At 44.9% G+C, this 27,262-nt stretch overlaps 1 long non-coding RNA gene across 1 annotated transcript in view; it reads right to left on the bottom strand.

Annotated features, from left to right (window-relative positions):
- The window catches only part of LOC146335347 (uncharacterized), a 48,860-nt gene extending 27,061 nt beyond the window's left edge, over positions 1–21,799 (bottom strand). Inside the window, exons 1-2 of the long non-coding RNA XR_014786035.1 lie at positions 21,504–21,799; positions 21,031–21,138 (exon numbers count right to left, since the gene is read on the bottom strand). This is a non-coding gene — a long non-coding RNA (uncharacterized LOC146335347). The remainder of the gene's footprint in view (positions 1–21,030; positions 21,139–21,503) is intronic.
- Positions 21,800–27,262: the final 5,463 nt, after the last annotated feature.

The raw sequence follows: 27,262 nt of genomic DNA, 5'->3' as shown, positions 1-27,262 counted from the left end.
TCAATTTAACAAACAAACCATATTAAGCCTTGTGTTTGTTGTTACCATTTTTGCTTTTATGTATTATTATGTTGTTTTTCCTTTGCTGATTTTATTGTGTACAGTTTTTTTTAGTTCTATCTATCTAAAATTATTTCTAGGATGACTTTAAGGGTGGAACCTTCTCAGTTTAGTTGATGTAATCTGCCCAGAGAATGTTTGTTATTGGGTAGACTAAAACTATAATAAATAAATATATATTTAATTACTTTTATTATGCAAATAGCGGTACATGAGAAAACTCTTCCAGTTCTTAAGCTGGATCTCAGTCCTTAGCATCAGTTCATCTTGCCCGTTATTGCACCTCCAAGTGCATGCGTGGGTCTACCTTGGATGCCTCAGAAAGAGGCAGGGGCAGGGAGGGGAAAATCCTAAAGGATCTGTCAGAACAGTCAACTGTTTGCTTAAGGGTTTGTTCTCAAGCAACAGATTCCATCGGGGTGAAGTATTTCACTTCAAGTGCCCATCCCAACAGCAGTGTTTTCTGAACTGGGGTTTGTAGCCAAGTTGTGATGAGAACAACTCTCCAAGTACCAGGGGGTGGGGGGAATCAGAAATAATACCCACCAACTCCATTCTCCAAAAAAAGTCTGCATATGGTTATAAGTTCTTGCTTCAAAGAAAAGCAAATGCCAATGCTGAAACCATCACACAAGGGACAGGAAAAGCTGCAGACAGCTGGCAAGAAGGCAAGGGGCTTTGGAAGCTAGAAGCCTGTGGGCCAAGAAGCCAAGGGGCTTTGGAAGCTAGAAGCCTGTGGGCCAAGAAGCCAAGGGGCTTTGGAAGCTAGAAGCCTGTGGGCCAAGAAGCCAAGGGATCAGCTATGACAAAGAGAGACTATGAAGTGGATGGGTTGATTTGAACAAACCATTTGGGGTTAGAACTCACAAACTTTTGAACTGCAAAACTTTGCTGACCAAAGAAGCCAACAAAATTCGAAAGACAAAGGAGGAGAATGGCAGAAGGCAGATACTGTATGGTTCAGGGCTCCCAGACTCGGGGAAGGGGTTAAGCAGCAGTTAGCTCTCCTCCTCTGTTCAGCTTCCTGTCACCTGGCTGAGCTCCTGGGGAACTCCTCCATGACCAAGCTGCCCTTAGCCCTCAGCCTAATTTCAAAAGCCCTCTACAATCACCTCTGGCAACCTGGCAGTCCACTGGGCAGAAAGGAAGAGAGAAAAGGGGGGCAGAAAGAGAGAGAGAAGAGGGGTGAGACACCCATTTGTGGTTCTGGTCCTGCTCACTGCTGGCTGTGGCCCCACTCACCTCCGACATGGAGCCACCAAAAGATTGCCCACAAGGCAACGCAGCCCTCGACAGAAAAAAGGTTGCCCGCACCTCTCCTAGCCCTTAGAACGCTGCCTCTTGACTGAAGACTGTTCCTTGCTTCCTGCCCAAGTCCTGTCAGTTTCTGTTATCATGGCAATGAGGTGATCAGCTTCTGCCTATGTCATCATTCCTCCTTGATCTGCTGCTTTCCCCCAGTGCTCTAGTTATCGTGCTGGGACAGAGCTTCGGGGATTCAGGCAGAGCCAATTCCAAAAGCAAGGTCAGTAGGCAATCCAAAGTCAAACACAGGCAGATCCAAAGAAGAGCTGGGTTAGCAGGGAAATACAAAGTACTAGGCGCCTGGGAGCTAGTCCCCGGGTGTTATTCCAGCACTCCGTGCCTGGAATTGAAGGCTTTTAAAGTGTCCGCCTTCAGTGCCCCCCCTAGAGCACAGCTGCAGGGCGTTAGTGCCACCTGTGAGCAAGACTTGGCTCACAAGTCTACCTTTGATCACAAGGAGTCCCTATTCCTCATGCAGGCTCTCTGCAGCTGGCAGCTGGCTGAGCCTTGGTCTTTAGATTCCTGCACTCCCTGCAGCTAGGTAGCCGCTTGGTGTCTGCCTCTGAGGCTGAATTGGGGCTAACACCATCCTGAGGGGAAGGGGTGATGTCTGTCTCCCCCAAGGGCCTGGGATCTCTCTGACCCAGGCAGCTCTTTTGTGGTGCTTGGTTTGGGGGGCTCAAAGTCATCCCCCGAAGAAACATTCTCCAGAGGAGGCAGGACACCCAGCCTTAGCTCTGCACCCACTCCCACCACAGCTGGTGTCAGGGATGAGGTAAAGTCGGACCCCTGACCAGCCTACACCATGTTCAAAACATGTCCACCCATCTTGTTCCCTGTACCAGTCCCTGGGGAAAACGAGGCGTTTGCGTTCCATCCAACCAAGATGAAGAGGGATATCCAATTACCCCGCAGCAGCCCCATACCATATGATCAGTGGGAAGAAAACCTGAAAAACCTTGCCTGCAAAGATGCCATTTTGTGTTTCGTTCAGCCATCCCTATACAGATGCTAATAAAGGCTTGGGGCAGCTCCAGTTTCCCTTCCCAGCATAAATAAGACAAAAGTTAACAATGCATAGCATGCACAGAAGCAGCAGGGGAAAGAATCAAAAGCGCACTGCGGATGTGACTTATCGGATCAAGAAGCACATCAGAAGTTCAGCAAGATCAAAGAAGAACAATATACTTTAAAAGTGTCAAATAGCAGAGGTATCTCCCCCCACCCTTCCCTTTCATTCCAGCTGCTGTTCCTGACATGCTACTTTGTCATGCGGAGGACAAACCCATTTGTCACGTAATAGATATAAACTACGGAATTCGCTAACACAAGGTGTGGTGACGGCCACCAGCTTAGATGGCTTTAATAAGGGATTAGACAAATTCACGGAGGAGGATAAGGCTACCGATGGCTACAAGTCATGATGGCTAATGCTGCGTCCAAGAAAAGAGGCAGTGCGCGTCGGAACTACCAACGGTTGGGGAACAATAGTGGGATGCTGCTGCTGCTTTTTGTGCCCTGCTAGTGGGCTTCCCAGAGGCATCTGGTTGGCCACTGCGGGAAACAGGATGCTCAACAGGTAGACCTTTGCCAGGCCACACCAACTCTTAAGGAATTCTTAAGTCAATGTCCACTAGTCCAATTCAAGGTGTTGGTTATCACCTTTAATACCCTAAGGGCACAATCCTATGGAGATAGATGTCAGCCTCCAAATTTGCCTATCCAATGCAGGGCGGACGGAACACGAAGAAGATCCTCTCCTCCATGCTCCAACCGCCTTGTATTTGTGGCTAGATGTGCACTTTCGGGTGTCTAGCTGCGGCTTAGGGAAGGTGGAGAGAAGGGGCCTAGAGACTGGATAGGAAGCTGTCTAAAACAGCTTCCATGGTCTCCTCCCTCCCCTCCCCCAGGAACTCCCCATTTTCACCCTCTCCGTGGAGACAGCAATGGCATGGAAAGAATTGCACGGGCTATGAAGGGGAAGGGGAGGGGAGCACAGTTTCTGGGAACCGAGGTCGAATGACCTCAGTTCCCAGAAACCGAAAAAAACTATGGCTGTCTAGGCAGTGCCTAGCAGCCATAGGATTGCTCTCTAAATGGCTTAGCACCAAAATAACTGAAGGAGCAACTCCTCCCATATCATCCTGCTGATGCATTAAGATCTTCGGAGGAGGCCCTTCTCTGAGCACCAGAAGTTATAATGCAGGTTGTAATGCAATGTATAATATCATGTATGATGTAAATGCTGTAACTTATCATGCAAAATACATTATGTATTTGCAAAAGAAAGGGCCTTCTCTGTGGTGGCACCTCAACTTTGGAGTGTTGCCCCAGTCTTGTTTTCATAAGAACGTAAGAACACCAGAAGAGCCCTGCTGGATCAGACCCAGGGTCCATCTAGTCCAGCATTCTGTTCACACAGTGGCCAACCAGCTGTTGACCAGGAACCCTCAAGCAGGGCACGAGTGCAACATCACCCTCCCACCCATGGGGTGCCAAATCAAAACATTGATTTTCGGTGCCAAATCAAAACAGTCCTTACATTTGTACTGTATTTTTCAATGAATTATTTGTTTGCTTGCTGATTTAATTTGCATCTTTTTTGTTTTGTAATGTTATTGTTATTTGCTTTTACTATGTTACGCACACTGCCCTGGGATCCCATCCGGACGAAGGGCGGCTTATAAGTTTAAAAAATAGATAAATGAATAAAATTTGCCCTGATCCAGCAAGGCTTCTCTTACATTCTTATGCAATCCTGCTGGAGACACCTTGCAGGTCCAGACATGTTGCCCCATATCACAGGCAAACTAGTGGGGGGTGGGGGGGAGGCAGCTGGAGAATGGAAGGAACAAGCAGGCAAACCCACACCATTACTAGTGCAGTATAAAGAGGAAACCTGACTTCCCAAGGCTTGAAAACTACAGTTCTATGAGCAAAACCTAAAATTGCATGAGGTTTTTAATATAGTTCCTACTTTCTTGCGGTCTTCATTGTATTATATTATCGTTTTGCAAGCCTGAGAACCTGACTGAAGGGCAGGGTAAAAATATCTAGCACAGTGGGCGGAATGAAACGGGGTGCGTACATCCCCACTGACTCTCCTATACCCCGACAGTTCCATTGCACAAACGGCCTTCACCACTTGCACAATGGCAACTGAGCGCTGCCGGGGCAACCTGAAACGAGCGGAAAGCCTCGTTTCTGGAAGGAGGCAGGTTGGCGGAGCTCCACCAAACTGCCTCCTTCCAGAAACGAGCCTTTCCACCCGTTTCGGGGCTTCTCCAAGGAAATGCTAAATCTCCCCTGCATAAGCAGTGGGTCCTGCTTGCGCTACAGTGTTGGCGGGACCCACTGCTTGCGGAAGGGAATCGATGGAGCGCAAAAAGAATCGGCCGGGGCGTAAGCACCTCACTGGTTCCTGACCATATAAGTAAAGTGAGATACAAATGTTCCAAAGAAATAAATACTTCATCTGATTGTGCCTCCATGGTCGATCCTGCATATCTCATGGGAAAATAGGGAATTTCTCACTGACACCTTTGGGCTGCCATACATGCTTCCATAAGACACAAGCAATGGACTATTCAGGGCATTATCCATCAAACATTTGGTAAAACATGCCAAATGTTTATGTACCAGGGAGCAACAGCAGAAGTGCCAGCAACCATATCACTCCAGCGAACCGGCTTTTCCCATCAGGCAGATTCTGCAGGCTTGCAGACCAGTTTTCCAGCTTTCCCAATTTCGTCATAGAAAAATACACAAAATTTAAGAACCCAGCCAAAAATGTGCATTTCTCCCATAGGCTGAAGTGTGAAAATGCACATTTGGGGGGAAGTTGCGCCTTTCCGCATGTGTGAAATTGCACAAATGCACATTTGCACAAATTCAGAAACATAAAAATCCAATTCCAGTGATGGGCTGACAACAGAAAGAAAGGCACCTGACAATCCGAGAAAAACAGACAGAACAGATTTTACACAGTCCATACATCCCTGCTTATGACTGGTCCCTCTCGTTCTTTAGTAAAACAAGCTGTGGCTGGCCCTGACCCCGATTCGAACCGCAGTGCGGAGTGGGGGGCATTTATGCCTTTTTCTTTCCCCCATGCCATTTTCCTGCCAAAAATTGCTCCCTGGAATTGCTAATTTGCCGCCAAATGTTATATTTTCAAGTGTGCACTTATTGCAATGTGCAGCTTGACCCTTAGGGACACATATCGATTATCGTGACCACAGCCTGGTAACCACAAAGATGAAGCCTAAACCGAGCCAGAAACACTACAATGATTTGCTGAAATACAGGGCCAGTTGCGCACTTTTGAAGAAACCCATTCTTTCAAAGTAGAGTGTGAATTAACAACACAAAAGCACACAAGTAGTTGTTAATCTCTCCATTCACTCTGCCACAACTCCTCGAGCAATTTATGTTGGCAAAATGTGGCAAATCTAGCCAAGCCATGGGAGGCTTGGGGAAGCCGTGGGTCAACAGTCACAAGTATTGCTCATTCTGGAATCAATTAACCCTCCCACCTGTGTTGCATGGCTGTTGTTTTTCCCAATTAAAAGCAATAACATTAAATAAATTCTTCTCTTTCAGGAACATCCAACTCTTCCAGGGCAAATTATATATTAAAAGGTTCTTACATCTCATTTTCTCATATGGGGTGGGGGGGATTAACTATATATTTAAGGTTTCCAAGTTATGCTATAGATATCTCAATTACTAGAAAAGTATGCAATTAGGACAGCTTTACATTTGACAGTCAATACTTAGGAGAAGAAATTGACTTAATGACAGAGGCCAGCATTCCTGTTCAACAGGGATGCACAACCTTTGGATCATTCCCACATCTATCCATCTATCTATCTATCTATCTATCTATCTATCTTTCTTTCATGATGGAATGCGTCTTCTAGGATGCACTATTCAAGATCTCAGTTCCTAGGGCTGCTGGGTTGAAAGAAGGACTGTTAAACTAGTCTAAATCTATAACATAGATATATCTATAGTATCCCTACGTACTACTTCACGAAGTAGCCCTAAAAATCAACCCAAGTTATCAAAAACCTCTTGGCATTCCCTTTCTTCTATAAGCCACTGAAGGCAGCTGCTTTTGATTCTGATCTCCTCTCCTATCCAATTATGACGGGATTTTTTTTTGCTTCGAACAAACAAACTAAAGCTACCCTATGAGCTCTGGGGGACATTTACATACAGATTGTGTCAGCCGTTCCAAAACAAAAAATGTAAGAATATATAATCAAATGAGAAAGCTCAGCGTTACGATAACACTGAAGCCTTTCCGGATCTAAATTACAATGTTCGATGATAACAACCTTGGGAAAGATTGCATTTACTCAGCTTCACCCAAACTTAGCCAGATGCATGAGTTTTGCATTTAACTCGTGGATGCCCAAATGGTCAGTGGGATCAAAATTATATCTTCCCCCCAAAAAGAAGGTTTTTCTGGCCTTGATGCCCCTCCCTTCTTACCACCACAACACAGAATTTATTATAAAGGTGCTTTGATCATAGATAGAACAAAACCACCCATATTAATCTTTGGTGCAGGGTTGCAGCAGTGGCCCAAACTGCACATTATGTTATTCGTGCTTTAAAAAAAAAAAAAAAGCATGAGTAAGTTGCCCACTTTTCTTTTGAAGGATAAAAGCTGTGTGGGGCCCCAATCCAGAAGGTGCTCTCCATCAGGCCCCATGCCAGCTTGCCGCTGAATACCCCCCCATTGCTCTTTGCCCCCCAAAGGTGCTGTTTACTGCAAGCAACATCTTTGGAGGTATATAGCAACCAAGGAGGGGGAAATTTTGTTAGGGCACTGGTGTGAGGCCCCCCTTTGCATTAGGAGCCTGTTCTGGATCAGGGCTCACATGAAGACAGCTTAAGGATGAATGAGGCTTTAATAACTTAATGCACATGTATCACCATTGTCAGTCTTGAACTGCCTTTACAGAGCAATCCTATGGTCCCTGGGAGGGCGGAGGAATCCACACCATGCTATGGTCCCTGGGCTGGGCGTCCTCCCGGAGACCATAGCACAGTGTGGATTTCCCCCGTCCCCAGGGTGTAGACTCTGCTACAATCTCAGGGGGAGGAAATCCAAGCGGGGTATATTTTTCACCCTCCCAGATACAGCGGAAAGCTCCTCAGTGCCTCCTCTTCTGAGGTCACTGTTGCAACTTCAGAAGAGTGCCAGGGAGGGAGGAAATGGGGTGGGATGGTGGGCAACAAGGTAAGTCAGCTAGATGGGTTGAGAGCTGGAAATGTCTTTTAAGGTGAACCCATGGAGTTGTGTTTGTCTTTTTCATGCTACCCGCCCTGCTGGCAAGGCTTTGGATGGGCAGAGCACTCAGAGCCCAGAGCCCTGTATCTAAAGAACCCTCCATCTTGTTGGATTGTGCTCTCAAATTCTTTGATTACCAACTCAGCCACCCACCCACGGCTGGGTTAATTCTGGAGTGTAAGCATTTATTCATTTTGGTTTCTTAATGTATCAACAAAGAGTGGGCTGTTTTCTCCCCGCTGCAGTTCAAAACTAACCCGCTCCATCATACTGTATGCTGCATAAGCAGTGTTTATAGGAAAGCCAGTGGAGTATTTATCTGTCTGAAAGGTTTTGTTATCCATTGTGGCAAAGCCTTTGTCATAAAGTAAAAAGGGAAAAGTGGGGAGGGGGGAATGATGGCAGCTCATAAAAAAAGAGGAGCTCAAGGTGCTTGCATTTTGTAGCAAAGCCACATAAAGTTTAATATGTGTTGGCAAGTATTATTTACCCATCTAGAACAGGCAGCCCTCTGGCAATTGCACAGGGAGACTTAAAAGCCTGCTACAGTCTGTCCAGAGGAAATTATTCTTCCTACACAGCAAAACAGATAATGCATTATAACACTATTCCATGATTATACAGGAAGTCTTTTGCAGCGATTAGCAGCAACGAAAGAGACCCTGGAGTTATTTGGGGTAGTTCTCTATAAAGAGCAGGGCAACGCATTGCAACATTTGAAAAAGGGGAAAGGAACATGGTGGGTGGAATGGGACCAAAAGTACCATAACATTCCTTACATATACATATAGGTACCAAATGCTGATTGCCACCAGACATGTAACAAAATAATAGAAAGTTGTATGTACATACACACTCTAACTGTGCCTACAGACTTGGGATAGTCCCTATTTTCTGTAGCCCCTTTTGGGGAGATGTGGGGGAAGCATTTTTGATCGTGTGCACATTCATGCACTGGAGTTATGTAATGTTTGCCCCAAAGAAAATCTTATCCATTCCTCTCTGGACTCTATTTGTATTCTCTGAGTTGCCAACAGGGAGCCATTGTGTCTGTACAAGCCAATATCACGTATTACAGACCACATGGGTTTTGTTTATTTCAGTGGAAGCCAATGTTTCTGGCAAGGGTGGCACAAATCAATCGCAAAGTTCAAGAGAACACCATGCTAGTGTATGGCATTTCTGTACTGACTTCTATTCCATCAGCATTTGAAGATTACTGGATCTGTTTTATTTACATGGATTTGACTTACAGTACATGGCTTTTCATTCTAAGCATTTGCTTACTGAGATGAACAACCTCCAAATGCAGTTTGCAAAATGCTGAAAATCAGACAGCAGTCAATGATGACTTATACAGTATTAGTCTGGTTGTGTTGCTTTTCTGCTTTGGATGGACTGCTTTTGTCTGTATTTTTAAAATGTTTCAAATGACCTTATGAATGGTTTTCTCCTGAAAGTCAGGCTAGAAGTATAGAAAATAAATAAAATCTGTTGAACGTGATTGAGCTGCAGCTATAATAAGCACAACTAGGATAAATCAGTCATTTGACATTCTATTATAATATCCACACTTTTCTTTAAGTGAACTATTATGCTCAGTTTAATATACTGTGGGCAGAGAAGAATACCACTTAATGTGGGAGGCAGGGGCAGCCGGGGGCGGGAGGGCAAACTCACGATCCTGGCTGTGAAAATGGGAGTGCTGCAGAGAGGATCCCTAATATATTGCTTTCCTGTTTACCTTTGCCTCCCCTTTGTCTCCTGTTTCCCATGTGTCAAATTTTAGACCGGAAACTCCTCAGGGCACAGACCTATCCTTTTGTAATCTGTACAGCGTAATGCACATTGATGGCACAATATAAATTATGGTTTGGATCCGGACTTAGAATATAAAATTTTAATTTAAATTCTAACTTAGTCCCATTGATCTCAGTGGATCTAGCCCAAGTATGGATCTGGATCCAACCCACAGTAACAATTACTAATCATATGTAGCATTATTAATAATAAATAGTAATCCAGCACTGTGAATTGACTACACATTCTCCTTTTTGGTCATCTCCGGAAAGCATTTATGTTGTGAATTGCTTTGCAGGCCAACCAAGTGGAAAAGCAGCATGTACATTTCTTAAAACAATAAAGTATTACGAAGGTCATCATAAGTCTCCAGGGTACTCTCATATCTAAAAGGAAAGCAGTCCTGCAAACGGTTGCCCTGGAATTTCGCACTGTTTGGAGAAAGCAGCTAACACAAAACAGGTAGTTCTTTAGGAGCTTAAAAAATCCCATTGAAGGGCTGGTTTCTTGGATCATATCTTTAGATACCTAGTTGTGCTGAATAGTACTGGAATTACTCTAGCTATATTCCATCAGGGAGCAATAGGACAGTGGGCCCACTCCATCAGCTTGGCTGAACTGTTTCCATTCAAGCTGGTCACTGTAAACCTTACAGTATAAGAACTGTGCAATTTTAAGAATGGGTGCTGGGATTTGCTTGTTTCCCTTTTCACTCCCCATACCTTTTCCATCATGTCTTACATGGGGGTGGGGGACATGTAGCCCGCCAAATGTTGTTGGACTACAATTCCCATAATCCCTATTGGTCAGGCTGACTGGGGCTGATGGCAGTTGGAGTCCAGCCACGTCTGAGGGCCAAACATTCCCCACTCCCGTTTTACTTTTCTTTAATTTGTGTATTGTATTTAGGTGCTTCACAAGTGATACATATTTATTTTTATTATTTTTATTAGTATTTATTAGTAATTCTATTATGTATTTTTATCATTACAGAAGTATACTATATTTCTAGGTTCATCAGGGCTCTTGGAGGATATACAATATAACTCAATAAATCACAGACATCTTGAAAGTCTATAACCCTAGGAGGAGGCTTTGTGCGTTTGTAGACTGGCTCAGGTCAAAGGCAGTCAATTATGCAGTCAAGTAAGCCTTCTGGTTTGACAAGCTCAATGTAGTACTAAACACACTAAAGGTTGCTTCCCCTACAACACCATCCAACTGGATTTCCACTCCAGTTTACAGTAATTTTCAGTGGAGAATAAGGCTTTAATGAGCCATTGGGCTGTATCCAGGGGTGGCTTTCCACCAGTGAAAAGCACTTCTGCTTATGCAGGTCATAAGAACATAAGAATGTAAGAAAAGCTCTGCTGGATGAGACCAAGGGTCCATCTAGTCCAGCATTCTGTTCACACAGTGGCCAACCAGCTGCCCATGGGAAACCCACAAGCAGGACATGAGTGCTACAGCACCCTCCCGCCCATGTTCCCCAGCAACTGGAGTACATAGGCATACTGCGTCTGAGACTGGAGGTAGCATATAGCCATCAGGACACATACCCACTGATAGCCTTCTCCTCCAGGAATTTGTCTAACCCCCTTTTGAAGCCATCCAAACTGGTGGCCATCAGTACATCTTGTGGAAGCGAATTCCATAGTTTAAGTCTGCACTGTGTGAAGAAGTCCTTTCTTTTATCTGTCCTGAATCTCCCTCCATTCAGCTTCATTGGTTGACCCCAAGTTCCAGTACTATGAGAGAGGAAGAAAAATGACTTCTCTCTGTCCACTTTCTCACACCATGCATAATTTTATAGAAGTCTCTCCATGTCCCCTTTAACATGCCTTTCTCATGGAATGAGAACATAAGAAAAGCCCTGCTGGATCAGATCAAGGGTCCATCCAGTCCAGCATTCTGTTCACACAGTGGCCAACCAGCTGCCCACAGGACACCCACCAGCATCTAATGGTGGCTTTCCACCAATCAGCTTCAAGGAATGACCCCTTTGGGTTCTAGTATTATGAGAGAGGGAGAAAAATGTCTCCCTATCCACTTTCTCCAGGGCTTTTGATTTTCATGGACCCACTAGAAAGCTGCTCCTGCAGGTTTGGGGACCTCTGGAATATTATGGGATATGGCATGGAAGACTGCAGTAGCTAGGGACAATGCGCAAAAAATGTAGCTAGTGTAAAACCACTGTTGGATACAAGCCATTGTATCTGTGACTAAAAGCCAATATAATGTATTTGAGATTCCATGGCTTTTCTTTATATCAGTGGAGGCCAATCTTTCTGGCAAGTGTGGAACAAATCAAGTGCAAAGTACAACACCACACTAGTGCAAAGTAGAGTGCACAAGTGGGGATCAGTAAAGCATCTGCATGCTCTGTGTACTATGGTTCAACCCACTGCCGGATCGAGGTTGGGGGGGGGGCCCTTTGGGCAAGATGCCTTCGGTTCTCTCCTTGCCACCATCACCACTGTCCATTTCCTTGCCCTCTCTTTCTGGGTCCAGTATGCACAACCACCCAGGGGATAGTGGTAGAAGTGAATTTTCCTCAACATTTCCAATTATGAATGCTGTAGATTGTGGGGATGGAGGAAGAGGAAGTTAAAAAGGCATAGAAATACCAAATTTGAATAAATTGACATTTAGCATCATTGCCTGAAAATTATATCAAATAAACTGGGGCTATACAAGGCATTTTGTTTTGTTTTTAAGTATTCCTAAAAGTCAGAAGCAAAATTTGAAATTGGGAATACAGAATTCTGCCAGATTTTAGATTTGGGAAATTCCATTTCACCTCAAAACACCCATCATGAGAAAATTGGTAGATTCGGAGCCTGTGATTCTTGCTTACATCTGGAAGTAACTTAGCAGCATTATGCTGTACTTAAGTGTGAAGCAAGCACTCAGATAATTTCTTCTCTAATCTGAAGAGAGTGTGAATGCCGTGATCACGGCAACATTAATTATCTCTCCACAGGCTTGGGAATGAAATCTCCATAACCTTGTAAAGTAAAGATAAAGTCAGGGCCATACGAAACAACATAAATACAGTTTCCCATATATTCTTAGCAGGCAAAAATCAGGAATAGAGGCCTTGTAAAAAAACTTTATAGACTCTGCTGCTTTTTATTCCACTACTATGAAAAGAAAGCCTTTGAAATGCATTTGAGTTATTCTAAAACGGCATTCTCCAAGATACAGGGGATTGAAACAGGTAGCAGCCAGTGCTTCTTTCAGTCAGAAATGCCATAGGAATGAATGGATAAAGGGGTTAAATAGGCTTGAATTGTTTTGATGGTTAAGTAAACACAAGGAGAATGTATACAGGTGACAGTCCTGGACAAAACAGGTTTAGATAGGCTTCAAGGAGATTACCAACATCAGACAATCCAGCATATGCATCGTTTTGAAAATACAGTATTTAAGCTCTGCCTTGGCTCACGCCCCAAATGTTGCTATCTTATTGTATCTGCCCCTGGTACATCATTGCACCTATTCTGCATTTTTTTTAAAGTTTTATTTTTAATGTGTTTATTTATTTATTATTAATTACATTTCGATACTGCTCAATAGCTGAACTTCTCTGGGTGGTTCACAACAGTTAAAACTGTAAATATAATAAGGTAAGATACAATATAAAGTTTTACAAGTTTTAAACTAAAGTATAAAATAAGAACCAAAAATAAAACCTAGCAACAACAATGCAAAGATTTAAAATACAGTAACAGATCTAAAAGATCAGAAACGGAAAGACTAAAATGCTTGGGAAAATAAACTCTTCACCTGGCGCTGGAAAGAGTACAATGTAGGTGCCAAGCAAGCCTCTCTGGAAGCTCAGTCCACAGCCAGGATGCCACAGCAGAAAAGGCCCTCTTCCTGGTAGCCAGCCACCCCACTTCCTTTGGTGGGGGCTCCCAGAAAAGGACCACTGAGGATGATCCTAGGATCTGGGCAGGAGGAGACGATCCTTCAGGTAACCTGGCCCCAAGCTATTTAGGGTTTTGAATGTTAATACCAGCACTTTGAATTAGGCCCAGAAATGGACTGGCAGCCAGCGTAGATGGAAAGGTTATAAGTATATAAACACATGTGCAGTTTCATCCTTACAATTTGGAACATGGGCCAATGGAGAGGGGTCTTTTGAGTCATGGCCCCCATTTGTGGAATACTCTCCCACAGGGGATCTCACCTGGGGCCTACAGATGTCTTCTAAGCAACGAGCAAACCTTTTTGTTAAAAAAATCCCAGGCTTTTTGGCTTCATGAGATATTTTATGCTGTTCTTTATTTTGCTGTTTTGATTGTTTATTTATTGTGCATTCATACATGTATAACTTCTTCTATGTGAACCACCCTGGAAATACTTATTAATATAAATTCATTCATTGAATGAATGTATGAACAAATAAATAAAGTTTCGGATCCCTCCCCGGGATAACTAACCCTTAATGCATCTGATAAAGTAGACTCTAGGACTCTACCGAAGCATATACCATAATACATTTGTCTGTCTTTAAGTTACCACAAGACACTCTTATTTTCATTTTTAATAGCCCCACTCCTTTTCCCCGCTACTTCTCCTACACAAAATGAAAGAAACCTACAGTAGATACTTCTTACTGTTTCCAACTTTCCATTCATTCAGATCATATTCTTAATAACATGCTAACAGGGGGAAAACACATTTTAAGATGCCTTACTATTTTCCAGCTGGAAGGCGGAACAGCAGACAGCACAGGCGAACAGCAAGTTTCTTTTAAAACATTATTTTACTCCATGTAGCACTAGTAACTGCATAGGGAGGCAGGGATAAGTAGCCCCTAAACCACATGGATAAGGCCAGCAAAGAGTAAAGCATGTCGACCTTCAACACATACATGAATGCATACAAAGGTTCTTGCATTTCATCTATCCACACATTCACCCCAAGACTTTGATAGGATCACTGAACCCGAAGATCATCAACTCCTAAGGAGATGTTATCCTCTCTATACATTGGTGTCAGGCTACAACAATGAAACTCAATGCATCGAGTGACATATGACACTAGACAGCCAGCAGTCCTTATTTATCGAGGAGAGCCTCTGTTTTTCTGGTACCTGCTCCTGGTAAAACACTATCCTTCTTTCTGTCTTTGGAGGAGATGCAGAACTAATGTCACCACCAAACATCCCTGGACATCTCCCCAGCAGGGCTCACCACACTAACACCTACCCAGCATTCAGCTTTTTCTGATCACAGCTGCCATTTGAAGTTCCCACAATGCTCTGAAGCAAGACTACATCAAGGGCACTTAAAATGGCAGATAATCCAGAAATGTGGTGCTCAGAGCAGTGCTGCTCACCACCAAGTAAGTCTGCATGACCCACTAATGGAAGAGGAGACTCTGTGCTGGCCCTGTATTGGGGAATGGCATCTATCTATCTATCCATCCATCCATCCATCCATCCATCCATCCATCCAAATGTGCAAATAGAATGCACTAGAATTTTTCAGTGCACTAGAGTTTTACTTTCTCAATGCGTTGAGTGGAATGAAAATCTTCCCCCAGCCATTTTTGGTTCTTCTTTTTTCCTTGCCTTTAGAAGAACGTTTGCAACATTTCTGCTCAGTCTTTGGTCCAACCAATTATTGTTTTTATGGTTTCTAAAAGATGCTGCATTGATTTTGCATGTGACTTTATACTGTGATTTTAAAATAGTTTGTTTGTTTTTTGTCAAGCAGCCTTGAGCTATTGAAAAGAGGCACAATAGAAACATTTGACGGTCAACAATGCCCCTGTAGAGGCACCAAGTGCCAGCGAGCTAGTAGTTTCCCTTCTAACCATCCTACCATAACGGGCTTTTCCAAATAATAATTGCCAAGGAACTTGTTTAAGGACGCAATCTTATGGCTGCTAGACAGCCACAGGATTTTTCATTTTCTGGGAACCAAGCTCGGAGCCAGCACTCCAAGGTTGGTTTCCAGGGAACAGACTCCCTGCCCCTCCCCCACCGCCTCATAGGTGGTGTGGTTCACCCCCAGCTCTGCACTCATAAGAGCGGCATGTAGTGGCTGAAAAGGAGGTGTTCCTGTGGGAGGGGAGGGGAGGGGAGGGGAGGGGAGGGGATGGCAGAAGTGCTGTTACGAAGTTTCCTATACGCTATCTGGCCTCCCCTCCCCGCTCTGAGGCGCCCTGGCTAGACAGCTGTAATTGGCCTCTAGCCACAAATGCAGGGCGGCCGGAGCACGGAGAAGATCCCCTCTGCGCTCCTCCTGCCCTGCATTGGATAGCCAGTCACCTCCGACTTTGGAGCCTGCCAACTATCCCCATAGGATTGCACCCTAAGTTACAATCATTCTATATGAAGTAGGGATAGATCAGCCAGTTTCTAGCCTGTGTCAGTTTCATATATGTTCATTGCTGAACCTGTGTCAGTTTCACATATATCCATTCCCAAGTCTGTTCTGTGATTTATTTTTATTTATTTTATTTTTTAAAAAAAAACCTGTTCTGACGTAATTTTTTAAATTTTTGTATGGTACCACAAAATACAATTTTTTGTATGCATGTTACCCTAAAATACATATTTTTGTACACATTTTACCCTATTCCGCCTTTCTGAGCACATTGTGGTATGTCTTTTTGAGCTGAGAACTGTATCACAACATTTGGGGAAATGTGAAAACAACTGCGTCCCAATCCATACATTGATCAGGGAAGCGTGAATCATATTGGTTTGCTTAAAAATGCAACCCAAACGAAACCCTCAAACATCCCTCATACAAAGTCCAATCAAATCCACTCTGAGACGAAACAAACGCTTCCGTTAAACATCCTTATGCTGCTGTTTTGTTAAAATAAACTGATATGGTCAGTTTTAACGTACAGCAGAAGGGTAAGCAGTGGACAATGGTGCGACTCTGCCCCCATCTTTAGAGATGTTATAAGTAGGAACACAGGAAGCTGCCATATGCTGAGTCTGACTATGGGTCCATCTAGCCCAGTATTGTCAACACTGACCGGCGGTGGCTCTCCAGGGTTTCCGGCAGGATTCTTTCCAGCCTTACCTGGAGATGCTGGAGGTTTGAACTGGGACCTTCTACATGCAAAGCCGGTGCCCTACCGCTGAGCTACAGCCCCTCCCGTGAATGTCCCTACTTTCATCTCTGACATGTTGGAGGGTGCGCAAATATAGTAAACAGAAGAACTGCCCTCGTGGATTAGACCAAAGGTCTATATGAACCTTCCCCAACCTGGTACCTTCCCGCTGTAGTCCAACACATCCGGAGGGTGCCAAGTTGGGAAGGCTGGTCTATATAGTCCACCATCCAGTTTCCCACAGTGGACAATCAGATGCCTCTGAGAAGCCTACAAGCAGGATATGAAGGCAACAGCCCTCTCCCACTGCTGTTCCCCAGCAACTGGTATTCAGAGTCATGCTGCCTCTGATCCTGGAGGTTCCATAGAACCATCAAGACATGAGGCCATTGATAGCCCTATTCTCCCCCATGAATATATCCAATTCCCCCTTTCAAGCCATCACCACGTGGAGTGCCAGTGAATTCCACAAGTGAACTATGCACTGTGTGAGGAAATCCTTCCTTTTGACTGCCCTGAATCTCCTGCCAATCAGTTTCATTAGATGACCCCAAGTTCTCGTCTTTTAAGGGGGGGGGGGAGATCCACTTTCTCCATAGCATGGATGCATCATTTTATAAATCTCGCTGTGGTGTGTTCCTACCCTTACTCGTCTTTTCCTCCCAGCTAGACTAAAAAAAATCAAGAAGCTCCAAATGCTGTAACCTTTTGTTGTAAGGGAAGGTGCTCTAGTTCTTCCCACCTTCCTTCAGCGCAGTTAAGATCCCTGCTCAAGCCATTTTCTCAGCTCCCAGCTCCACAAATGCAGCAACAAATCTGACCAGGAAATAAGCGAGGAATGCCCAGCAGACTTATTTATTCAGTGAACGGGTGCGAGAAGTTTGCTCTCCTTCCCGGCGGTGAGACGTTTTTGGCAAGAAGCCTGGCCAACAATAAGCGCCTTGCTGCAAGAACAGAAGGGCAAGTTGAATAAGGTTCCCCTAGGCAATAGAGTCCTCGAGGCCAGACGCAGGCCAATGCAAACACAGGCCTACGTTTTTGCACAAGCAGAACCATTTCTAAAGTCGACAGGCGTGGGGTGGTGGATAGAATGAGAGACAATGACTGGAGAAACCAGGATTCCATTCCAGGGGAATCAACCGGCTTGCACTTAGGCAAGTCGCTCCCTTTCAGCCAAGATGGCTGCATACACGTAGCCAAAAATATGGATGACAAAAAGAGGGAGGCAAATTTATCTGCATAAAATTTGCATATGCTAATTTCTCTGTGTAAGGGCACATTTAGAAATAATCACAACATAATTAAAAAGAAATGGGATACATCTCACCACAGTGGGGAAGGCCATAACCTGTGGGCATGCTCAGTCTCCTCTCCAGGTGCTAAGCGTTGATGGGCAACTACAAGGACCGTCCAATTCTTCCTTCTCTTCTTATTTATTTATTTTATTTATTTTAATACATTTATACCCCACCTTTTTTCCTCTTGCAAGGAACCCAAGGCGGCTTACATTATCATCATCCTCTCCATTTTAACCTCACAACAACAACCCTGTGAGGTGGGTTGGGCTGAGAGTCTGTGACTTGCCCAAAGTCACCCAGTGAGCTTCCATAGCTGAGTCGGGACTAGAACCCAGATCTCCCAGCTCCTAGTCCAACACTCTTGCCACTACTTGGACTGGGCAGCCTTTCAAATAGAGGACTGGCCTCTGTGATGTAGGGCACATGTCCACTTGTTTTCAGCCTAACCTATCTCACAGGGATGTTGTGAGGATAAAATAGAAGGAGGACCACGTTGAGCTCCTTGGAGGAAGGGCAGGATAAACCTACGAAAAAATGGAACTTTAGATTCCAAATCTTGTTTATTTTAAAAAAAAATTACCCCACCTCACCTCAAACAAACCTCTCCTTCAAAACAGCTGGCAATCAATGAAAAAGGAAAACGTTATTAAAAAAAAAAAAACCGAAAAAACCCAGCGAGAGTAAGAACAGTGGAATAAAAAGAGCAATAAATAGAAAACATTCATGAAATCTAGTTCAATTAAACTATTTCCTACAGAGTTCAACATACTTAAGCTTCAAACGCTTCCCTTAAAAGGAAAGTTTTTGCTGCAGGGTGAAAAGTCATTAATGAGGGTGCAAGACAGGCCTCCTTTGGGAGACAGTTCCAAGCCTTAGGCACAACCACTGAGGAGGCCCTCTCAAAGCTTGCGACACGTTTGAAACCCGGATCCCATATTAGCCATGAAGGCTTGGAAAGAAATCTTATTTATTAATTTATTTATTGCATTTATATCCTGCCTTTTTCCTCTTGCAAGAAACCCAAGGCAGCTTACATCCTCCTCTCCATTTTATCCTCACAACAACAACCCTGTGAGGTAGGTTGGGCTGAGAGTCTGCAACTGGCCCAAAGTCACCCAGTGAGCTTCCATGGCCGAGTGGGGACCAGAACCCCACTCTATCTTCAAAGTAACGTATCTTCATCTTGTCTTGCTTATGGAGCTTTTTTTTTTTTTTTGGCAGCTGCTTGACCGCTGTCTGAGCACTACGCTATTCGGACCCCGAACCCATCTGGCGAGCATTAGGCTGGCGGTTCCCAAAGTCCTGATAGCTGACACATACTTCAGTCTTACACTCAAGAGGCTTTGCTTTTAGAACATCCAAGAGTAAGAATTTTAATACAGCTAAACACACACACACACACACACACACACTGTCCCCACGTTTCTTCATGAGCTCTGGCTGTGCTTCCTCACTAGAAAATGTAGCGATGCAACATGTCGCCTCCTCTGAAAGCCAATGCATTTCTATAGGCAGGTGGTTGAATGAGCCCAACATGGAAATGCAGCCAAATTACCTGCTCTCAGTCCAGGCCAACTGGAAGAAAACCAAACCAGAGCATCAATTCACGTAGATGTGCCGTAGGCAGGCTGAGAATGGCCCATTCAAGCCTTTCCTTCTTTTATGAATGCATGCCTCATAAGAAGAGCCTTGCTAGATCAGACCAAAAGCCTATCTAGTCCAGTTTTCTGTCCCCACCATGCCCAAGCAGACAAAACCCTCCCACTCGTGTTCTGCAGCAACCAGTATTCAGAGGCATCCTGTCTCCAATACTGGATGCAATATATAGCCATCATGACTAGTAGCCTTTGACAGCCTTATCAGGGCCAACATTTTGCTGTCTGAAACAAAGAACAAAATGGCACCCCTTCCCATTCCATGTAGAACAGCAGACTTGACTGGCAGTTAAATCTTTTCTTCATCACTGAAGATGGGACAGCATTCTCCACTGCACCTGAAGACAACAGGCTTAGAGACAGCAACTAGTTTATAGCAGGCCATGTTGCACAAAGCTCTCTCTTCTAAGACTTTGCTGCTGCCTCCCATGTTGCCCACCCCAGATCTACTGCCTGAGGCAATAGCCTCACTGTGCCTAATAGCAGGGCTGGCCCCAAGCCTTATCCGCCAAGCTCTTTGCAGCATGCTTTGCAGCAGCAACAGCTTCCAAGAATGATGGGAACTGCTGACAGCCACAAAAGCTGGCACTGCCATCGTTGTAAGGAGCAGGGCCTTGTCATCCAACCCCAGAGATTGAATTGATGGGGAAAACATCTGGAGGAAACATGGAAGAGGGGGCTCTTCTCCATCCCCCGCCCCAGCTAGCAAATTGCCAGGCATGTATGGCAACCTCCGACAGGGCTAACCTCTCACTTTGCAGCAAATATGCCACCATTTAATCTTTTCCCCCTTTTATTGATCTTCACCCCAAAATACTGTAAGCAGCCAGACACCCAGGATAAGATAAATCCCATCTACCAAGTTATTCCAAGGAAAATTTAATGTGAGAGGGAAAGGTGGCCATGTACCCTGGTTGGTGACAGCAGCTCCAGAGGAAGGGGGGACGCCTCAGATAATAAGTCTGGGGGGTGGAACATGAGAACATGCGTTAGGATCCTACTTTACACCCTGGTGTCATTAATTCCCAATTCCTCTATCTGTGACTCTCTGTTTGAGAGTCACTCCAGCAACATAAAGGACCAAAACAATAAGTAAATAACACTCATATCCTGCACTTCCTCCAAGGAGCTTGAGGTAGTTTCCTCGCCATTTTATTGTCACAACAAACCTGTGAGGTAGGTTACTCTGAAAGAGACCAACTGGTGCAAAAAGACACAGTAAGCTTTGTGGCTGAATGGATATGTGAACCTGAGTCTCAGGCTCTTATACCACACTGGTTCAAAAGAGCCAATTGCTCTGCAGTTTGGCTACAGTGAGGCCTCGCCCTGCAGAATCACATTACCTCGCTTTATCCTGTAAAACCACACTGAATTTCATTCTGCTGTTACCAGTTTTAAACAAAAGGTTTACATCCCCTTAGAAATGCTTTGCCCTGTCCCAATCTTCCTTCTTTTTGGCTTATGCGGACCAGCTCCTTAGAGCTCAGAAACAAGCTGGACCAAGAAAAACGTCTTGCCTTACCTAATCTCAATCTCTTTCTCTCCCTTTGGTGTAAAGGGTCTTCTTGAGTTCAAATAGTTCAGAACAGCTGGATTCCCAGGGAAAATAAAAGCACATCAGATCTCCCCACTGCAGAGAAAGAAGATAGCGCATTTAAAACAAAACATTCCACCCAAGTTAAATTAGAACCCAAAGCTGCAACATTTTAAGTTCGTTGTCCTACTGAGCAAGAGACGGCATGTGCCAAATACCAAGATGACAAAGTATGCAGGTGGGATGCCGTCTCTCATCTTCTATTTCGCATTTAGATAAAAAGCAAAGGCCAAGAGAGACAGAACGTTCTGTCGCAACCATAAATGCTACAGAGGTATTCCTGTAGGAGCTTGTTAGAGGTTGCCAAACTTGCTTTCGCTTCAAAGCATGGAAGAAGTGTTAGCACTACAAAACCAAAGCAACTGAGGAGAAGGAGAAGAGAGGAGAAACAAAGAACATACCTTGATTTTCACTTTCTTTCTTTGGACAGTAAGAGTTGCTTCAATGTCTCTCTGCCCGCCTCTCTCCCTCTCATGCATACACAGTTCCTTCCATGCAGAAATCTCAAAACGCACAAAAAAGCTCCTCCCATGTATATTTTACATAATGAGGGCCCAGAGATTACAAAGCAACTTTTTATCGTCCTTGTTCCAACAGCTCAGTTCCAAAGGTAAGAAGTTCAGAGGGAGGAGGCCAAAGGCAAGCAGAGGGAATGTGCCGGCCTTAGGTGGACTTCTCGCTCTCTCTCTCTCTCTCTTTTTTTTTTTTTTTTACAAAGGGGAACTTGTTCTTCAGGTTGGAAACAGAAAGAAAACTGTTTATTGCTGTATTTGAATGCCAGACTCCCGGCCTTCTTGTGCGGCGACAGGCCGGCAATGATAAAAAGACATGTTCGGTTAACTCACAGGCTGCACGTGGGCGGGCAGGTTAACCATTAGCACGCACATAGACTGGACTGGTTTTGGCTTTCAGACTTCCTCATCCAGCTCTTCCTTCATCAGATATGAAGGCAGCAACGGCAAAAGGAGCAGGGAAAGGGATATGTTTCCAGATCTATGATAGTAATAACAGCCCTCTGCACTGCATTCAGTGGTACAGGAGTGGCCTTCCACTCATGCAAAAGGAGTTTCCCTTACCTTCCTCTACCCTGCAGCCCCCCATGTGCCCCCCCCAAAATAAGAGGATTCCCAAAAATTCCAGAGCAGATTTGAGGGGGTACATAGGGGGGGCTGCAGAGGGAAGGTTGAATTTCATCTGCCAGCAGTGTCCTTTCCACTGGTGGAAGGTCACCGTTAGACACAACCTAGACAGAACACAACACAAACATTTAGCATCAAGGGCATATTCTGTGCTTAGATACTGTTAAGGGTTTGTGTTCAGTGGTAGAACACATGCAGAGCTTGAGGCCCTCAAGATGTTGTCAGGAAGGCACAGTGTATTTTTCTGGCCTAGAGGCAATCTCTCGGCTTCTAAACCAGGGATGGGAAACCCGTGGTCCTCCAGTTGTTGTTGGAGTCCAACTCCCATCAGCCCCAGCCAGCATGGCCACTGGTCAGGGTGATGGGACTTGGAGTCCAACAACATCTGCAGGGCCACAGGTTCCTCACCCCTGATGTAGGAAGTCCCAGTTTTAATCCCCAGTGTCTCCAGTTAAAGGATTTCCAGTTCTAGGACTTGACTTTGGTAGTCCTAGAGACAGGAACCCAGTCTTCCCCCAAAAAACTATTTTGAAAATAGAGCAAAAGGGGGGGGGGGAGGTTTGATTTCCACATTTACATTAGCAATATTTGATCATGAAAATATTCTCCACCTACATAATTCACCGAGTGGATCGCAGTTCATTTTGCCTGGACATCTAATACAATATCCACAATAGCTACTGGATATGCAGTTATGTCATCTGCCCGTGAAATTGTTCGTACAATGTACAATAAGACTGTGAAAAAAGATGCTGGTAAGCAGTTTTTGAGAGAGAGAGGGAGAGAGAGAGAGAGAGAGAGAGAGAGAGAGCTCGAACACCTCCAGTTCTGAAAATAAGCAAGAAATGTGTATATATCAAAATCATGGACACAGACAAATCTGACTGCTGCTAAATCAGCTCTCTCGCAGACATCCTGCACCCAAGCAAAAGTGATGTGGAAACTTTTCTTGGGCAGGGGAAATGTGATTCACATTTCAGATACACTCATCTGTCCATTCGTGGCCATCGTCAGTGACCAGACAATTTGGTTATGCCTAAAGCTAGAGCCTGTTGGCAGAACAGTAATGCATGCCTCCCAGTGCCATGACTTGATTCATTGCCTGGAAGGAAGGAAGGAAGGAAGGAAGGCAGGCAGGCAGGCAGGCAGGCAGGCAGGGTGCGAGATATCCCCAGTTCCAGGGGCAGCAACAAATAAATTGCTTGTTAATCAGATTCCTTCTCACTGCTAAGGATCCCCAAAACCTCTTTGCAAATTACAGCTCTGCCCTGAACAAGCAGCACCTTCAGCATCATATACACTGAAGCCATAAATCATCTTGCCTCCAATACAGAACACAGGAGCTACTTGATTTTGCCAGGAACAGCCAGGAAGCTCTCGCCTGAGAAAGGGCAACAGAAGGTGTCCAATTAAAGAGAGAAGTTGCTTACAACCAAATATATTGCAAAAGTGACCCAAGAGTTATGCCTCGACTTTCCCTGCCAAGCACAGAAAGGAATTTCCTGGCTTCTTCCAATGCCTGTTTTTGAACATGCCTAAGAAGTCAAGATTACATTTCCCTGGTGTCTTCTTGAACTCTGGATCTCTGCCCTCCCCTGCCACTCACATCATAAGCAAGACCTCTATAAGCCAAAATCAAAAGCAGCCGTCCCCAATCTGGTGCCCTCCAGATGTGTTGGTCTGCAACTCCCATGATTCCCAGGGAATGATGGGAATTGCAGTCCAACATGGATGGAGGTCACCAGGTTCAGAAAGCTGATCAAAAGGGACAAATGCAAAGTTAATAATAATAATAATAATAATAATAATAATAATAATAATAGATGCAGGGCTAGCACCTAGCATCCTTGGGCAACTCTCTGGGTCCTAACAACCCAGCAAAGCCCACCAGTGATAACTGCCCTGTACCACTGATGCCCGTCTTGTTTTAAAAATATGGCCCACTCTTATTGGCTCTCAGCAGCCACCGTTTTTGCTTTCAGCAATGCCCTAGAACAGTGACAATTTGTGGCCCTCTAGAACTACAACTCCCATGATTTCTGACCATGGCCATGCTGGCTGGGTGTGATAGGCACTGGAGTCCAACAACATCCCCACTTCTGCTCTGGAAGATTACTGAACATCTGGGGCAGATATGGGATGAGGATGGCTACTTACACATCACAAGCAGAAGGCCCCGGCCCACTGGATGGCACTTTGCTAAGGAGCCAGCCGAGCTTAAATCTGTCTAGAATTGGTGCACCCCCACTATTTAGAATGGAATACGGATGACTTAATGCTCTTTATGAGGAGAGGTGCCAGCTGTACTGACTATAGAAACCCCAGGCTAAGCAACCCTGGGAAGACAATGTATGAGAATCATGAACTAACTCAGAATGCAGGGTCTGGATACTTAAGGTGTGGATGACCCTTCTTTCTGAGGAGTTTTCCTCTGCATGGCCATGGATATCCTCTAATACCTCCATGGCATTCAGAGTATTCTCGCTTTTAGGAACTGTTGGCATAAAACAGACATGCTTCCAAATACAGAAGCTACCCATTGCTTTCAAAAGACGTGGGCTTGGATGCATACCCCAATTCTTAGACAACTGGTTAGCTTGTGCAACAGTAGGTTACATGTTCAGCCTGCAATTTGTCTCCCTTCTAGCATAAAAGTAAGGTGGACAGAACCGCAAAGTGGATATGAGATCAACGTTCACATCAGCAGAACTACAATATCCTGGGGCTCAGTGAAAATGGCCTCTGGAAATTCTCCATCCTATTTGCAACTGGCAAAATTGGAACCAGTAGGGTTCAAGTCCATCGCATCCTTCAACAATATTAAAATGTATTTGTTTGGATCAAGAGTTTCACCTGGAATGCAAGTGGTAGAAGGCAGGGCGGGGTGGGGCGGGGGGGGAGGTTCACTAATATTGTCCAGCTATTGCCAGATCCCTGTGGTTACTTGAAGGAAAAGTACTTTCCACTGAATCACAAAGCAGTTATTTCCCTCCTGGTATTACCACTGAATATCCCCTTCAGACACTGAACTTGCTGGATTGCAGCAGCATCCCTCATTTAAGGCCCCACTAGGCTACGGCAGAGGATGAGATGGCTAGATAGCATCACCGATGCAATGAATATGGACTTGAGCACGCTCCGGGAGACAGCGCAGGACAGGAAGGCCTGGCGTGCTATGGTCCATGGGGTCACAAAGAATCGGACACGACTGAACAACTGAACAACAACAACAAGGCTATTAAAATAGGTTGCCATTTTCAAAGAAGGATGACACCAGTGGAGGGTGGTTTTTTTCCCTTTTTAGTCCCTATGGTGGTGGGATGAATTTGCCGGGGGGGGGGGGGAGAGGAGTGATTCGGTGGGTGGTTTAAACCTCCTCTACTGCACATGGTGTTCCTGATCCGAATCAAGCCCCCACACACTTACACTAAGATAAACAGCATGCTCTGTGTTAAACATAGCATGTACTTTGGCCCCGAGTTCAATGGAGCTTACTTCTAGGTAATATGCACAAGATCGCAGTCATGCTGATCGTAATACATTAGCTATTATGCCACATGGGGTGTGTCTGTGTATACACAGCCTTGTGATGAGCTCATACACTTCAGCATTTATCACTACGCTATTACTGCTGTCCTACATCAGATCCCCAGAGGGAAGAACCTTCCATGTTGAGAGAATATGCATTACCTATTGCTGTTGTGTATGGATAATATTCTGGAGGTGACGGGCTCGACCTTGGGGGAGCTGGGGGTGGCGACGGCCGACAGGAAGCTCTGGCGTGGGCTGGTCCGTGAGGTCACGAAGAGTCGGAAGCAACTGACCAAACAAACAACAACAAATTGCTGTTGTGTACTTTGTCCACTTGCTAAATCATCTTTATCCTGAAGAAATCAACCGTTTAAACTCAGAGGTGCTATTTCCTTACACAGGGAAGGCAAAGTCAGACATCCTTCTTGGAGCAAAGAGCTACAGTCCCAAATGAAGCTGCAGCTCAGAAGCAACACAGCTTCTCCGGCCCAGTTTCAACATCTGTAATATATGGGGCCAACGATGCATTACTCACTTATTCTTGCAGGAGTTGTGGAGCCTGTGGTTGAGTAACACCCTCTGTCCTAAACCTGTTTACCTAGAAGTTAGCCCTTGAGACCACAGTTTTTTAAAACACACACACCTTGTTGAAAGCATCTTCAGAAGTGAATGGAGAAAGACAGCTGCAAGTTTCTGACTAAGCTGCTGTACAAGTTTCTCACTATAATTGAAGCTACAAACTTAACTGGGCACAGCTAAGGACTAGACAGCAGATTGCCCCTAAGAGATGTTGGTGCTGCTCAAAGATCCTAGCATAAAGAGTATCTTGGACAACTGTTGTAAATTAAATCAAGATTGGGGTAGCCACTATTCCCTAACAAGCTACACCTGCTGGAATTCTTTCTCCTGTAAATCAGTGAGGATGCAGGAGTCTTATTAGGGCACAATCCTATGGCTGTTAGTCAGTGGCTAGATGGCCATAGGATAGGTTGGTTCCTGGGAACCAACCTTGCAGCCCACACTCCGAGGTCAGTTCCCTGAGAACTGACCTCTACTCCCTCCCACGCTGCCTCATAGGCAGCGTGGAATGGCCCCATGCTCTGCACTCGGAAAAGGAACGTGGAGCAGCGAAAATGGGGCATTCCTGGGGACGTGCTGGGGCGGGGAGGGTGGAAGTGCCAGTGTCCCCCCCCACACTCTGCCTTTCTGCAGCTAGACAGCAGAAATTGGCTGTCTAGCTGCGAATACAGGGCAGCTGAAGTGCAGAGAGGATCATCCGCTCCGCGCTGCTCCTACCCTGCATTGGATAGGCAGTTGCTTCCGAGTTCCCTTATTTATTTTATTTATTTTCTATACTACCCAATAGCCAGTCAACCTAACTGCATGTCTCCCAAATATAGCTCTTCTTATAAATTAACTCAACATTTCAGAAAGCTTGGAGTAGAGTGTATAAGAATCAAAGCCTTTAATATTTTATGTAATGGCTACAT

This window comes from Heloderma suspectum, chromosome 15 (assembly GCF_057233095.1).
Source record: "Heloderma suspectum isolate Gila_16-S chromosome 15, 16-S_ref, whole genome shotgun sequence".
NCBI lineage: Eukaryota > Metazoa > Chordata > Lepidosauria > Squamata > Helodermatidae > Heloderma > Heloderma suspectum.
This window is presented reverse-complemented; position numbering and strand designations above follow the sequence as displayed.